The following is a 17,340-nucleotide window of genomic DNA, read 5'->3' on the forward strand; positions in this document are numbered from 1 at the left end:
AAGTAAAACAAACTTAGATTTGATGAATAGGACAAACAAAAGATAGAGATATCGCAAATAATCCGCAAATGACATGTGACTGATGATCATGACATGACATGACCATGGACATATACAAAATGTACAAAAGAGGAGATGAGAATGTCATAGACATTCTAAATGCACAAGTCTTCACATTCCTGAGATCACAGTGTTAGCACTCACGGAGCCCCGATGTGCAGGTTGAGGACGGTTGCTGAGGTGAAACAGCCTCTAGTTGAAATCACTCAGCCACCAACTACTGTGGTATTATCTGTCTGCCTGGCAGCCTGCCACCCCTATAATTACCACAAAGGCCAGATTTGTTCAGCTAATGGTATCCTTCACACACACACACATATGCACACAGCAACCAAAGACACATGCAGCAGCCTCCAAAAATGCTAACTCAACATTTGACCCAGATAAGAGCATTCTGGGGAGAGCACCTTCAAGATGAAACACATGTGCATCCAGGCACATTTTCATTTTACCATATTGCTGTTTTTTGGCAACAGTATATGATTACGTGGCTGGAATAACAATCTGTGTGTGTGTGTGTGTGTGTGTGTGTGTGTGTGTGTGTGTGTGTGTGTGCGCCAGGTACTTTCCTCGTTGGCAAGAGAGAAGTAAAGTATCTTCAATTAGAACAATTAGAGGGTGAAATCAGAAGCATCAGTAGAACACACGTGTGCGCTCATATTTCACATATTTGTGGCATTTTATTTTCAGGTGTTTATGTTTGGTTATAGCTGTTGCTGTAGTTCCGAGGCTGTGTATTCCTGGGTTGTCAAGATTCTCCAAATCCATGATTTGTCTATATTTTGTATTGACACTTTTTTGTTATTCAGGTATACCATTGTTAGACTATCGTATTTGGATTCACAAAGAAGGACATTTTCAAATTCATCTATCATCTATTCATTTATCCTGATGACTTTTATAACAAAACTCTGTTCCCAAACAAATGAAGGATCTAAGGCAGGGCGGTATGGCCCAATACTAATATAAAGGCCAGAGTATGACATTTTTGATCAACAGTCATCAATATTGGGGATACAGTGATTAAGTGAGTAAAGACAAGCTTTAGAATAAGTAGAACAGTCTGGTAAATTCAGAAATTACATCACTTTACTGTAATGCAGCCTTTAAAACTAGGACAGGCCAACACTCATGCCATATCATGATGTAATGATATCCAAAATCTAAGACATGATATAAGGTCTCATATCACAATAATGATATGAATTGAATATATTGACTAAGCTGTATAGTTGTTAATGAAAAACTGCAAAATAAGGTTAAAAACAAACAAACAAACAAACAAAACAATGGGAGAGTCACCAAGATTTTAATGACTGAAACTGAAAGCTCATTTTGATTAATTTTCATTTTTACACCCCTAGTTGATAATTATTATGTTTAAAAGATTGACTGCAACCTCAGCTGTATTGTGGTTTATAATCTTGTGTTTATGACCATTAATTCTATTACCACATTTATTACTACTGATGCTGTTTGCTGCAAGTTCACTCTGTTACCGATGCCCACAGGGGAAACACTGGGGCACATATAAGCACAGTTGAAATCCATAATAGTTTCATTTCACTCAAGTACCGGTATATTAATAGATGATTCCTACTAGCACTGTCATTTACAACTGCTAGGTAAATTAGATTGCTGTAGTCATTTGAAAGCAGCAGAGCAGGCTGTGTTTTCCTTCTTACAACCTCTAATTTGGGTCATGTGCTGCACACTTTCAAAGCCATGCACAACAACACATACATCATCTGGCAAGGATAGTTTGATTTAATCAAGCACCAGGCTTGAAAAAACAAATTTGAAAAAATGTTTCTTTCTAAGCACCAAAGTATAAAAAACACCACTTTCTGCATCCATTCATTCAAACACTCAACTTGCCCTGCTGAACTCTAGCCTTCCAGCTATTTTCTCCAATGTTCAGATCTGTTTTGTCCCTTCCTGAGCTGTATGAGTTGAGGAAGTCAGTAATGTGAATACCAGAACACACACAGACAACATACTGTTATACAATGCCAAGCTTAACATGGATTGACACAAGTTTTACATTGTATGTGCGTGTAAATGAGAGCGAGAGAGTCAACAGGTGTTCCTGCGGACAGTTTTGTTTGCTTGTTTGTTTCCACAGTCGACAGTGTTGTTGCTATGGTGACGGAATACTTACAGTGGTCAGCTGGGAGTTACTTTGAGGACCAAATATAGACCTTTCAAACTGACAATTACACACATTCATAGCTGTCAACTGGCTTGAACTGTCAGCCAGAGTTTCAGTGTCTATGAAAGCAGGCGTTGCAGAAGGACGGTGGAGATTCATTCATTTATTCACTTTATTCGCCCCAACACGCTTTGATCCAGTTCAGATTTCAGTGTATTTTTCAAGTTCTTGGATCTTGTTATCTGAGAGTTTTTTTAAACTGAACTATATTTTGTGACAAAGAGATGTTGGGCGAACATTAATCAAAGTACAAAATGCACTGCAACTTAAAACTCAGAGGAGGGAGCTGTTTTTATTAGATACCAGTACCAATACCATTTTGTGCTGTGTCAACTTTTTTACCTCATTGTGATCAATAACTCAAAACGCCCTGTAGCAGCTCCGTTCAGATGGATCACCATTCATGTCACATTGACAATATCCATAAAAACATCAAACATGATTATGCATTACGCAGAGATTTTCACAACCTTTACATGTTAGATAATTTAATGTTGCATTGTACTCAGAAGTACAGGCTGAACCAGGATCATCTCTCTTGTGAAGGTGAGACTAATCACCATGACCTGAAGTTAATGCTAAGTGTACTGTAAACATGTTCCTATGTCTGGCTGAGTGTGTCAGTAACACCAGCTGTGCAGTCAACTCTTATCTCTGTATGTCAAAACAGGGAAGATCCAGTTCCTGGAATTTTCTTGTATCTTACTGCATGAAAACACATCACTGCTGTCAGTCAGCTACATTCATTTGAGAGTTTGTTCGGTACACCTACAGTTTACACATAACCTAGATCTCAACACCTTTAATAATTATCGGCCTGTATCCAACTTGCCGTTTTTAAGTAAAATTTTGGAAAAACTTGTTTTCAATCAAGCAAATGATTTTTAATCGCAAACAACATTTTAGAGAAGTATCAGTCAGGCTTTAGGACGAACCACAGTACAGAGACAGCCCTTTTAAAGATTTTAAACGACATCAGGTGCAACTTAGATAACCATAAACTCACAGTCTTGGTACTGCTGGATCTAACAGCCGCCTTCGATACAGTAGACCATCACATTTTATTAAATAGACTGAAGAACCTGGTCGGCCTCTCTGGTACTGTTCTTAACTGGTTAATTTCTTACCTCACAGATCGACACTTCTTTGTAAGTATGGATACATGTTCCTCAGAAACCCACAAAATAAAGTGTGGGGTTCCCCAAGGGTCAATTTTAGGTCCAGCTCTTTTTAATTTTTTAACTTCATTTTAGATATCAAGACATGGATGGCAGCAAATTTCCTACAGCTCAACCAGGACAAAACAGAGGATTTACTCATTGGTCCTGAAGGCCAGAAAGAGAAACTTTTACCAGAGTTAAAGGATTTTAAACCATCACAATCTGTAAAAAATCTGGGTGTGATTTTTGAGTCTGAGCTCAGTTTTATTCCACACATCAAAAATATAACAAAGACAGGTTTTTACCATCTTAAGAATATAGCTAGAGTCCGCCCGTTTCTCTCTCAGGCCAGCACGGAGGTGCTGATGCATGCTTTTATCTCTTGTCGTTTAGACTATTGTAATGCTCTGCTCTCTGGCCTTCCCAAAAAGAGCATTTCGAATCTAAAATTATTACAAAACTCAGCTGCACGAGTGCTGACGAGGACCAGAGGGCGGGAGCACATTACACCGGTTTTAAAGTCACTTCATTGGCTCCCCGTGCGTTTCAGGATTGATTTTAAGGTTCTTTTACTAGTTTTTAAATGTCTTAACGGTCTTGGGCCTTCTTATTTATCTGACCTGCTTTTAGTCTATCCGCCCCCGCCGACCCTGAGGTCCTCCGGCACCGGCCTTTTAACCACCACAGGTTAGTTCAAAAAAGCACGGGGAGACGGCTTTCAGGCGGCTCAAGACCCATCTTTTTAACCAGGCTTTTAATTGAAATTTAAATTCTTTTTAATTCCTTTTATGCCGTGCTAATCAGAGCACTTGTATTTATTTATTTTATTTTTTTTTATCCTTTTTTACTGTTTTAATTTCTCACGTTTTAGTCTTTATGCTTTTATTTTTTAGTCCCTCGTGTTTTTAGCCTTCATACTTTTATGTTTTAGTCCCTCGTGTTTTTAGCTTCTACGCTTTTTGCCTTATTTTACTGTTTTAGTCTGTCAGTTTTTAATCTCCAGTGTTTCCTCATGGGGGCCTGCCAGGCTGGGGGTGGTCTCTGGTATGGCTGCGGGGGGTGCTGTCCCATGGACGGCTCCGGCCCGGGTGACCAGAGGGCTCTGCACCTTGGTGTGGGGCCTCCTGTCTGCCTGGTTGAGGTGCTCCCTGTGGCGGTGCTCCCTGCGGCCTTGGACCGGGATCTCTCCCGGTGTTGTTGGCTCCCCAAAGGTAGCTTCCTCCACGCAACAGGCCTCGCTGCCCGGCCGTGTCTCTTTATTGACAGCTACTGTATGGGTGTGTATGAGTGTGTGTGTGTCTGGGTGTGTATGAGTGTGTGTGTGTCTGCGTGCATATGTGTGAGTGTGTGTATGAGTGTGTATGTCTCTGTGCATGTCTGAGGGGGTGGGAGGGTTGGGTTCTTTTTGATTTCTTCTCTTGACTTTATTTTGCTGTTTCTTTTTCTGCTGTTGTTTGTTTATTTCTGTGAGGCACTTTGAGGTACTTTTTCTGTATGAAAAGTGCCATATAAATAAACAAATCATTTAAATCTAAATGATAAATTCCAAAGAGATCGTCGCCATCTAAAATGACACATCTGATTATCTGGAGTGAACATTAAGAAAATATTGTCACTGTTGTCCAAAATGCTTTTGATCCTTTAAAAAATTATTAACATTTTGATCTGCTTTGGCTGATATTCATACAAAACATAGATAGGTAATGGAGGCACCATATTTCTAGTTGAACAATAAACCTTTCTGGGAATTTGTCGCTGTAGTGCACAAAAACAACTCAGTTCAGATAAAGGAATAATTACAGTCATGCTTTAAAGAAAACAACACTGACTGTAGGCAGGAAGTATGAGGCAAGCAACCGTCTTCCTCGCCAACACCATGTCTTTTATATCTCAAACCACCTTCCAAATAGGCTTTGTGTCACAATAACAACACCAGGTTACTTTGGCCATTGCTTCTGAGAGACAACAGTCACCATTTTTACTGCCAGTGGAGGTCTTGTCAGATAAATCTAAACAAATGTTTTAGGCTTTTGAAGAAATGACCACCGCTTTTACTTTTATGGTGAGGACAAGAACGAAAATTGTATTCACAGATACATTTGGTAGAAAATAACATATCATAAATAAAGAAAGAAAGAAAGAAAGAAAGAAAGAAAGAAAGAAAGAAAGAAAGAAAGAAAGAAAGAAAGAAAGAAATAGGATTATTGGCAAGTAGTATTGTATGCCTCCTTATGGATCATGACAGGAGAACCAACCTGGATTTTATATTACTTCTTTATAATCGCTTTAGGCAGCTGCATGTTGCAACATTTAGAGATTAATTTTATAGAAACTGCTATGAATCATCAGTGATGTTCCTGTCAAATTCTGCATTATTGTGACATTGATTAAAATAACTGACAAGAAGCCTTTAGATCAACTGGTGACATTGATGTTCCACAGAAACCACGATCACATGAGTCAACAAAATTACTAGATTTCATTCTATGTGAACAAACAGATTTGGACCAAGACCCTGAGGCTGCAACCAGAGGAATGAGGAGTGCCTGTAAACACTGAACTGTTAACGCTTCTCTGATCAGAAAAACACACACACAGGAGCCTGTATAGATACTGATCCATAAGAGGAAAGAGGAGTGAAGGAACAGAACAGAGATGGGAGGAAAGAGGGAGATGAGAAGATGATGGAATGAGGGGGAGAGAATAGGGATAAAGGAGGAGTAAAGGTTGAAATCGGGAAGAGAATGTGCCTAGCACTGTTCACATCTTCCCACTGCAGTGCTACAGAAATACTCAGAGTTCTCTACATGCAAAGGAACCAAGATGAAGGAAAAAAGCTCAGAATGTTTGCCACTCCTAACTGTAATAAACCAGTTATACTCAAAAGTAGTTATGTGCAGGTGTCGTCTCCTGTAGGTGGGGAGGCCAAACCCATTTATTTAATGGTTTGAGAAACTCTTGTGCCCTGGGGTGTACTGGTGGTCACTGCTCAGAAATGAGTGACTCAGTGAGGCATTGTGCCAACACACTTTGCTGCCTGTGCACCCGTGTGCTCCAGCAGGGATTGGCCTGAAGACTCACATTTTCAGGAAGTGCCCGAAATGGCTATAATGGTGGTGTGGAATTCTCTAAACTCATTTTATAATTGTGGTTAAGTAAATGTTTTGATATTCAGATTGTCTCAGGTTTTAGATTAGGACTTGATATCTTAGGCTTCCTGGGCTGCACAATTATGTACACAGACTGACTCTTGTAAAAACAATGTGTTAAATGCTCAGTGAAGGAACTGCTATCGTACATAAAATCAGGGCATTCTTCTCTGCCTTTTCTAAATTATTTTTGTATGTTAGGATACTCCATAATGTATTATCACCACAACAAAAGAACACTAGGACAGCGGACAAAGCAGTCTTTCTCCAGCCGAAACTACATCAGATAATGTGCATTACCAGAACATATGATTAGCTCTGTGTGAGAACAATGTGTCTTGTCTAAACAGAACGACATTCTATGGTGTTAACACCACTTGGATCAGATCATTTAAAAGTGAGTTTGAGGATGTGCCTCTGTGTGTGCTTTCATGAAAGGTTTGTTATTCGGTGAACAAACATCCAAAATCTGAAATCTTTTCTTCAGTTTACAATGACATGTAAAATTTTTGCTGTGATAGAACCTTGTTTCCTAATTCCTATCTTACGATAGGAATGTACTGAAAAAAGGAACTAAATAATTCTAAGTTAGGAAACCTGAGTTAGGATGGCTCAGGCACTGTCCTAAATTCATAATAACTGCCAGAAATAGCATGAATATGTGGGAAACATTAATATTAACAATAATGTCAAAACAATACTTTGATTTTCCTGGACCATGTCAAGTACAGCAGCCTGGTCAGTTCTAAGTTTGATGCTTTAGTTGCCCCTCTAGCATCACTTCGTGAAGCGCCCGTCTAGTGCATTAGTAGAAAGGGCAAGAAAAATCAGAGTCTGGAGGTGTTCAGGCTAGTTGGATGGGTAATTCCCTGAACTTTCCGTCTGTAGATAGAGGTTACTAAGTTATATCTTAGTTATCTTGCTGTACATGAAGTACTTTAAGTTTAGAATTCTAGTTAGAATTCCTTAAGTAAAGATGCAAGGTCTGACATTGGATAGGATACTGCCATGTGTTGTGAAACTGCTTCTGTAAGAGGAAACTTAGGATAGGTCAATCAATCAGAATTCTTTCTGAAACGACACCCCCTGCTCTGCCCCTCCTGAAACAGTGCCTCTCTCCTACCCCTATTTTCCGGGACCGTTTGGGTGATTCAGGAGATGATTATAGATTACACTCCTGACTCACTATGCACCTTCCTGGAAATACCACCCTCTCACACACAAAGATACCAAGAATTTTCTCATGCTTTTGTGAAATGGTACCAAGATTTACTCAGCAACAAAAATAATTTATTCAACTGTCTGCTGTCTCTTCACCTTTACTGGCGTCAAGTATAGTTCTGGTGTATGTCTGGGACGTCTTCTGGACTGTATGTGATAAAAAGGAAAAAAATGCTCAAATTTTCCCATCTCAAATGCTCTACTCCAAAAAGTAGAGCTCAAGATTATGATGCCATTTTACTAACCAACATAAATTCATTGCTGTGATCTGTGATAGTAAAACATTATTATATACATTATAATTGTTATTGTGTTAGCTACTCTATTGTGGAGTACTTCTTAAAATGTATAATATCTGCATATCTTTCAATAACTTTTGCGTTACATTGCATTGCTTGAGGTGCACTGACACGATTGTCAGTTAAGAATATCAAGTTAAACCATACGTATGCAGATAATTTAGGGATTTATAACTTGGGTAATGCAAATAACTACATATGTGATAGGATTGCTGAATTTAAGAGCAGTAATAGTTACATAACTGCATAAGCGACAAATGTAATATGATTACATTAATGTTTTAAACCCAACACTGATAACTACAGATCAAATCACTACAATGTGGCAGTTAGAACAACTGTTACCTCTGTGTAGAAAACTGGCTGCTGATTTCAGTGATTTGCATTGTGAAGATATGGGAAATCAGCAAACTCGTTAAATTCTGTTGGCCGTAACTGTAACATTTAAAGACAAATAATAAAACATGGCGGTCCAACCTCTCACAGACGTTATCTACCCAACAGCGCATCTCAGTCCAACCCCGCTGGTTAGAGGTAAACTCAAGCTGTCATTTTGCTTAGTCTGTGGCCCAACAGGAAATTAGGTCTCCAGTGTCACTTAAGGGAAAATGTTGATACAATGCGTGATGCAAGGGTTTTCTACACAGAAGTTAATAAACAAACATTATGATTCCTTTACCACCATGAGGACATTTTGACCCGCATACTCTTCAGTGGCTTCTCAATCCTAACAAATATGGTGTGAATAGCTCAAGATCAAAAGACCTACATGTACGTGGCAGAGTCTGTGTGTGTATGTGTGTGTTTGAGTCCAATATGGGCCATCTGATCATCTCAGCTTTCATAGTGGCAGGATGGGCTCCTTGTATTGTCTAAAAGGAAACACACACACATGCACACACGTGCACGTGTCTGGGTGTTATCAAATCTAGACAATACAAAGGAACAGGAGGACAAAGACAGGAGAGAGTGTCCCGAAGGCCAGCCAGCACACACACAAACACGCTCAACATGACCTCATACCTGATGTAATGACACAAGATGAGCTCTTCTACTTGTTTCATCTGCTTCACCAGATGAAATCTAACTCTTTTTAGAACATTCCTTCCATATTTGTTAAAACACTGCAAAAAGATGTGATACTCTGGTGCTGAGCTGATTTACGTTTCCTTCAACACTGAGTCAAGTATTTAAACTTAACAAGTGCACCTTAAGTCTCTCAAATATGTCCCATTCATGCTGAGATCAGGCTTTTTTGTTTGTTTCATTCCAACTCTGCAAATAGCAACATTAGGTCACATCTAAATCTTCTCCAAATACCAGACTAGTTGGTGGTGTTGGTGTAAGAGGTCCCAAACAAAAAGACTTGGAGCATGAAATATGAGGCTGTGCAGGGAACACAGAGGAGAGGAGGAGGAGGTGGGGGAGGTGGAAGTGGAGGAGAGGAGACGAGAGCAGGGAGAGTTTTGTTCGGTGCTGGGGGGCAGGAGTTGGGTAGGGAGGTGGGGTACAAGAGACAACTCGGCTTAAAAAAGAAAGAAAGAAAACTCCTCCCAAACACAGTAGAGCAGGAGGAGGGGCTGGGTGCTCACAAATCACTCCCCTTAGAGAGAAAGCGGAGGGCAGGGCTTGTGATTGTGCAGCGCTACTTGTTGTTGCCTGTCTGAAGGAGCGTGAGTGTATCGTCTTCCAGCCGGTCAGCTAGTCAGCAGTCATTCAAACGAACTGTGCAATGAAGTAATTTTGATAAAAGATATATAAAAGTAGAAGATAACACAGAGCAAACAATCACAAAGAGGGGAAGAGGTCTCACTGACAGGTAGGAAAGAGAATATTTGTGTATATGCATGTGTATACATATACAGTAGGTGTGTTGGAATGTCTGATAGCAGGGCTGATAGAAGTGAGCCAGTAATCTTGATGGTCATCTTCTCCTGTGGATGCTCTTTCATTCATCTTCATTTTTAAGGCTTGAAATCATCTAAACTGATAATAACAATGATGCATTTTATTTTTGTATTGCTTTATAAGGTATTCAGAGGCACTTTTCATGTTCAAACAGAACAGCAGCAGCAGAGGCAAATAACTATAAAAAAACCAATAACAATGAGGAGAAAGGCAATTCAGGACTAATGGATCATAGATGTGATGCAGATAAATAGGTGGATTAGAAGTTAAAAAACAGACTATGGCTCCGGTGTATCTCCCTCCACTCCCATGCCTCCTCTTCATCTCTCAGCAGTCCGTCTCTCCATCCCCTTTGGTTGAATTGTTTACGGCTCGCAGTGAGTTAGATTTGCTCGGGGACTTTTTGAGCAATAAGTTGCCCTCCCAAGGCACTGGGTGTAACTGTGGTTGCTGTGATTGGTGGTGCTAACTGTGGAGAAAGCCCAGCAGGAAACGATTACATGAAATATGACAGATAAGATCAAGATCTTTTAGCAAGGTTTTGACTTCTTTTGAGCGGTTATGGAAGAAATATTCAAATCCTTTACTTATGTTAAAGTATCAACACCACAGTGTTAAGAGACTGACCTGCATGTAAAGTACAGAATATGTGAGCATTACCAGCAAAATGTACTCAAAGAATCAAAAGTAAAAAATACTCAATAATGTCTCTGTTAGCGTTTTAAGGTTAGCTGTTATGTTTCTGGATTTGGAATTCCACTGCTCTATTAATGTGTATGTTGGATTTTACTGCTGTACATGTTAATAGTTGAGCTCATTTTCATTTCTTCTTATACTGTTGGGTATTTTACTCTATACTGTAAGATCGTCATATGTTCAGTGTTGCTGTCCTGTGTATTCTTGAAAAAGACTTTTCACCTGTTATCAGCTTTGTGGCTATACAGTGTTCCAGCTACTTGAAGGAAAGTTTTAAATACTTCATTTAGCTTCAGAAATAAGAGAATTTTCAACAGTTTTTCAGAAACACAGTCACCAAATGTGGAGTTAGATGGTTTGACTGGACAGGTGGGGTGTACAAAAGTAATTTGTAATTAGTAGCTAAAACTACCAGAAAAATATAATATTTGACCCTTAGATGTAGTGGAGAAGATGTATTACCAAAATGAAATTACGCAAGTAAAGTACAAGTACCTTAAATTTGTTCTGATGTACAGCACTTGAGTAAGTGCATTTAGTTAAATTCTGCCACTGTTTGAGATTTCTTGTTTAAGGTTTAGGATAAGCTCATAACTGTGTGTGTGAGTTTATGTTTCTGCACACATACAATTACTGACTCAGCTTCTTAATTGTCTGCTTAACGGAGACAGTATTGCTTGAGCAGTGTAACAAGTTGATTAAATGTGAGCAGTCAAACTACACTAACTTGATAATTTATAGGTTTTGATATTGCTGGAGTCATCAATATTTATTGGAGCATATGGCTATAAAGGCTCTGAGGTTCTTCTTGCTCAGAAACACTTTAACAGGTTGAGTGACTGCTGCTCATATTGAAACTCTGACCTTTCGGTCATGACAACACGTCTTTAAACAGCGAGCCACCCATGAGATGATGACAGAGACAGACATGTGTGTGCATCTGTGTGTGCATAGTGTTGATGTTCTGTTTGTTGTGCAGCTAAACACATACATGCAGCAGGTTGTTTCAGACATTAGTCAGTGGCGTGTCTGAACTCTGAAGCTGTGTTAAACTGAGCAAATTAGATTGGGCCTTTAATTCATGCTGAAATGTGTCTGTGTCAGACTCATAGAGCTCAGCTTTAACTTTGTGTACTTGCAGTGGTGCTGTTGTGTGCGTGGTGTTGTGTTACTTGCCCCAGTGGGATGAGTTGGTTGGTATTCCATCCAGCCGTCAACACTATGTGACTGGTGGTCCTCACAAAGCCTAACTGACTCAGAGCAGAGGCTGAATGTAAAAATGTAAATATTAATTTTCAAGACCTTTACTTCACTATAATTTTGGGACACTGGTAGTTCACTTGAGCAGTACCACTTTGTGCAACTTTAAACTGTTGTATATTTTTTGAAGGAAATATTCTACTTTTCACTCTGTTTCCTTTTGCTGATGCCCACGTAGCTGTCAGTTAACTTGGAGACAGACATGTTATATATACACAGGGTTTGATAAGCACATGCAGATAAGTTTCAACTCAAGTATTTAGTATTTAGTAGACTTTTGTGGTACCAGTTAGACCCGCTGCAACATGCAGTGACAAACATCAATAATTAAGCATTCTGAAAGAAGGCATTACTAGTATGGTAATTTTGAACACTTAAAGTTGGAATCTGCAACTTGTTTTTGATAAAGGACTGGCTCAACTGTTTAGTAAGTGTGGTCATTGTGTCACTGGATTTTCATCAAGGTTAGAAGAAAGATAGCATTCTGATGTCTGGACTGTCTGTATGCTGAAAAGGAAGCTAGAGCAAGGGCATGGGTAGCTAAGCTTTGTGAAGCATAAAGACTGGAACTGTGGGGAAATAGCTAGTCTGCCACTGTTTAAAGGTGAAATAATACTAATTGGCTGGGAATATCTGGGATGTGTAACTCATACAAGAACCAAATTCCAACAGGACAAACTCTGATTTCACCAGGAGTTATGTGCTAGAACTATTACTTCACCAGTGACTTCCTTGAGTCTTATTGTCAACAAGTGCTGATATTAGCTGCATATTTAGCATACACACAAAAAAGTGATGTGATCTACACATCTAAGTCTTGGCAAATATAGGGAAATAGGCACATTTTCTGGAAGGCAACCCTTGTCTTCTAAAGTATTGTATTTATATTCATCTGTATCATGCATTGTTGTTAAACGTCAACACTGACACACTTGTGAATATAGCTGCAGTATCACTGTCATCATATGCCAGGCTAGCATGAACTTTTATTACTTCAACCATCAAGTTAGCATTGCTGTAACATCATGCAAAGGTAAAACCTCCTAATCTGTGACTCTTGCTGATGGTAATTCAGTTTATAATGTGGTCAAAGAGTTGATAACACTGTGGTTGGATAGAATAGGTGGACAACAAGGACGACTGATGGAGTTATCTGTGAAATACAGCACTAATACAATGGGTTTGGTAGTTCAGCCCTCTCTATCAGAGCGACACAGTTTTGGAACTCAGTAGTAAGTTATATAAGCGATTGCTGCAGCTTCACTGATTTTAAATTTTAAGTGAAATCATGGCTAATACCAACCCAATCATGCACAGATCGCGTATAAACGCAAAGACTTAATGTCACGAAATCTTGTTGTAATTGTTGCAGTGTTTTAATATTTTTGAATCTTGTTGTGAACGTTGTTATCAACCAGCCCATTTGACCACAAGGACAACTCTGAGTTCTTTGCTGTCTTTAATTTAGTTGGAACATCATTTCAAATAATAAAGTTGTTGATTGATGATATTTAGGTTTTTGCTGACTTATGTACATATTTTACTTATTTTGGATGACTTTTACATTGTAGTATTGTTGATTTTGCTTAAGGTGCTAAATCTTCCGCCACTGGCTCTCTCAGCTGACATCGTCTCCCTGTGACTGACTGGCTCACAGTTTGGTGCTCGGTGACTGTACACGGTCAACACATATTTTCCCAGTCTGTCCATCTCTACATTTTCACAGTAGACATATAAAATGAGCAGACGCACTGAGGGTAGGTGGTGTGTGTGAGAGATTCAGAAGTATTAAATGGCAGCTACTGCTGTGGGATTTAATAACAGCCTCATTAATATGTCTCTCACACACACACACACACACACACACACACACACACACACACACACACACACACACTTGCAGGCCCACGCACTGAAGAGCGCAGTAGGACACCTCTCTCTCTTTCTCTAACAAAGACTGGCTCTAAACAGCGGTCATGTGACAGTTGTTCCTATTGTTCACTTCTGGCCAGGGGTGGTTTTACTAATGCACTGTGTGTGTGTGTGTGTGTGTGTGTGTGTGTGTGTGTGTGTGTGTGTGTGTGTGTGTGTGTGTGTGTGAGTGTGTGTTTGTGTGTGTGTGTGCATGCCATAGCAGGAAGACACTTGGAGCCTGCTAGAGGAAACCCCTCATTCCCAAGCATGTTGATGTTTGTGTTAACCTCCCTATTGTGTGCATGTGTAATGAGAGACCAGTAGTGCAGCATGTGACAGTTGCTTTTTAAACTCCATTTAATTTTTAAATCATATTATTGTGTAGAGTGCTCCTGTTTTATTGCATAAATCAGATGACTTTTAAAATTCCCTTGGTCAAATCTGAATTCCCGCACACGCACAGTGAGCTATGGTATTAGTGAATTAACTAGGACTTGTTGAACTACCTGAAGAACCAGTGGTGGTCCTCAGACGCCCAGTTTCTTAAACCACTACTTCAGTGGATTAAAGACAAAGCTTTCAGACTCCTGACTGATGTGTATGATTAGCTAAAAAGAAGGGAGAGGGGGGATTACATTAAATTAAACTAGATTTATTTGGAAAGTTATGTTCTTCAACCCTGTGAGATAGAATTATAGAAAAAAATAGAGATCTAGTGAAAAGGAGGAGGGGAAGTGAGAGAGATGTTTGTTTCATTGCTACTAACCCTTAATAATGAGCTGCCTGTCGTCTAAATGTTTATACTACCATTTCCTCTTCCTGTTAATCTGTGTGAGTGTGTGATGGTGTTCCTAACCCAAGGCTTCACTAGTGTTCCTAACCCAAGGCCTCACTAATGTTGGTAACAAAGCAGACCACAGTTCAGAATATTTTGTCTTTTATACCATGGTCAAGGCAAACACTTCTGATTGGATAGCGGATATCTATTTAAATGTTAGAGTTGCGAAGTAGGGGAAACCACTGCTTTTTGGAGTATGTCCCTACTTTCAGGGCTTTGTGAGCAGGATAGCAGATTTTCATTTCATGTGCCAGAGGTAGAACGTTGCTGACAACAATTGTCAGTGAGATTAATGTAGCTACAAAGGTTGATTTAAAGGAATAGCTTGAAAATCACATATGACTTTGATCAACATGACAAATGTTAACAGCTCCGAGAAGCAGCAACCACATCTTCTGTTCATGCTGCTCTCTATAGAGAAAGTGCTGTACTCAGAGTTTTTTTTGTTTGTTTGTTTGTTTGTTTTGTTTTTTTCAGGAGCGCTCCATTTTTTTGTGCTGCCTCCCTGAGCACTTCCAGTTGAAAATCTGTGAGCTGTTTTTTAATGCTCATCTGGATTAGAGATGTACTGACACAATTTTCTTACCCCAATACCAAATGCCGATCCTATACCAGTATGCATACTGGTGTGCTGCTGAGAAGTAGGAGGCTTCTGTTCCCAATTAATACATTTTGTGGTATCAGATCTGTGCAACTATGCAATTTCAACATTTTAGGGAGTATCAGAGAACATCTGTAATCCAGACCCCGTATGCCAACTCTGAGACATCTAATGTTATCTATGCAGAAAATGAAGCGTGACTTTTGTTTCTGTAACACTTGACACCAAAATAACCCTGTTCACTTTGCAAATCTATATTGGTACGTCTCGAACATAGTTCCAGTTGACAGTTTAACAGCCATTCTAAATATCAAACTACATATAAACATAGCAACAATAGTCATGCCTCTAGCCAGGTTACCAAGTAGCTCACAGTAGAAACTAACCTAAACTAAATAGTGGTTAAGCTTTTGAAACCAGCTTCCCTTTTTATTCCTGGTGATGGTATGTTTTTGTGTTTGTAATGCAGGCTGATGTAGCCGGTGGCTGAACAGCTGTAGGGAGGAGAGGATGAGGTAGGAGGAGGGGAAAATGGGAAAAGTCTATTATTACGAGAGGTGGAAGGACAAAGAACAGAAAGAAGGTGACGAACTGAGGAGGCAAAAGAAGAGCTGACATCATGATCGACAGACAGAAGGAGGGAGGGGATGTCTCTATGGAGGGGGGCTCACAATTTAAAGAGAACAGAAAAGATGGATGAGTAGGGATTGAGTCAAAAGCAGAGACAAGTGATTTGAATAAGGCAAAAAAGTGAAATAAAGAGTTTCGCAGGATGAGGAAGAGGAGGAGAGGTAAGAGGAGAAAGAGACAGAAGGAGTGTGAGTGAGGTTTTTCACACCTTTTCGTCCATGACTTCCTTCTGCTCTTTGCATGAATAATTTATTTATTAAGATTAATGGACAAAGTATTCATGTGCATAAGTGCTGTGTGTCTGTCTTTTCACTCAGTGAGAGTTGGTCCTTTCTCCTCTGCAGGGGAGGGTGTGTGTCTGGCAGATGGTCAGGGCCACACACACACGCAAATACACACACACAAACACACAGCTGACCCTCCCGGAGGGTCTTATAATAGGTCCTCCTCCTGTAGTCGTTCGGCCCCTCAGAGGAATCCACACACTGACCCAGCATGCCTTAACAGGACTTTTACAGTGTGGCTGTGTGTGTGTTAGTGAGTGTGTGTATAAACTTTACTTGTCATGCTGAAAAGTCTTAAACTGGCCAGCTGTTCCTCTCCCCAAACCTATATTTGCATTTTTATTGACATTCATCATCACAAGCTGGGGGCTGAGTGACCCCCTGCTGTAGTTGGGTTAGGTTCCCTTTTAATATTCGATTCCAGGTTTCCTGTATTCACTAAGCTCCGAGGCCCATTGATCGCTTGTCAAATATTTATTTCTCCTTCATATTTTTATCAGTAAAAAAGCAGTGTACTAAATACTGAGGTAGGAGGCCTGATTAGTTATAATGTTCTTTGTTTCTGTACTCAGACTGTGATCTTTTGCTAGACATTACATGTTGACTGTGTTTTTGTAGTTTAACACCACCTCTGACCAGAGTTCTGTTACTGAACTTGTTCATTTGGATGTTTGAGAATACTACGGAATGTAAACTAAAGAATCACAGTAATGTGCCAACTATTTATATTAATTTCTTTATTTCCTTATTAATTGTTTATTTACCCAGGTAAAGTTAAAATTATCAGATTTTTTTCACAGCAAAGAGTTTGCGGCTTATCTGTGATGTGAAAAGATATGTTTCTTTGAAGGTAAAGTGATTCCAGTATGTTAACAGTTCTAAAATTGTCCTTGAAAAAAGGGCAATTTTAGAACTGTTGACAGGCATTTTGTTCCTTTTGGTACTGCCTAATTTACTAATATCATTGTTCAAATTATTAGTCTTACAAACACTGCTATATTTGCAATGGCCAGCTGTTTCAGTTTATCTATGCATATTGTATCCGTCCCTATCAAATATGCTATAGTTAAATAAATCAATCACAATCTTGGAGGGTAGATGCTTCCCT

The 17,340-nt window shown here is 39.5% G+C and overlaps 1 protein-coding gene across 3 annotated transcripts in view; it reads left to right on the top strand.

Moving 5' to 3' along the window:
* The window catches only part of bcar3 (BCAR3 adaptor protein, NSP family member), a 78,068-nt gene that overhangs the window by 18,263 nt on the left and 42,465 nt on the right, over nt 1-17,340 (top strand). Inside the window, exon 1 of one of the 3 annotated variants that reach the window (XM_037115236.1) lies at nt 9,770-9,920. The exons of the other annotated variants lie outside the window; for them this stretch is intronic. The gene's annotated coding sequence lies outside the window, so the exon portion shown is untranslated. Of the gene's footprint in view, nt 1-9,769; nt 9,921-17,340 lie in introns of those variants that run through there. 3 annotated transcript variants of the gene reach the window in all.

The sequence above is a fragment of the Acanthopagrus latus genome, chromosome 11, assembly GCF_904848185.1.
Source record: "Acanthopagrus latus isolate v.2019 chromosome 11, fAcaLat1.1, whole genome shotgun sequence".
Classification (NCBI taxonomy): Eukaryota; Metazoa; Chordata; class Actinopteri; order Spariformes; family Sparidae; genus Acanthopagrus; species Acanthopagrus latus.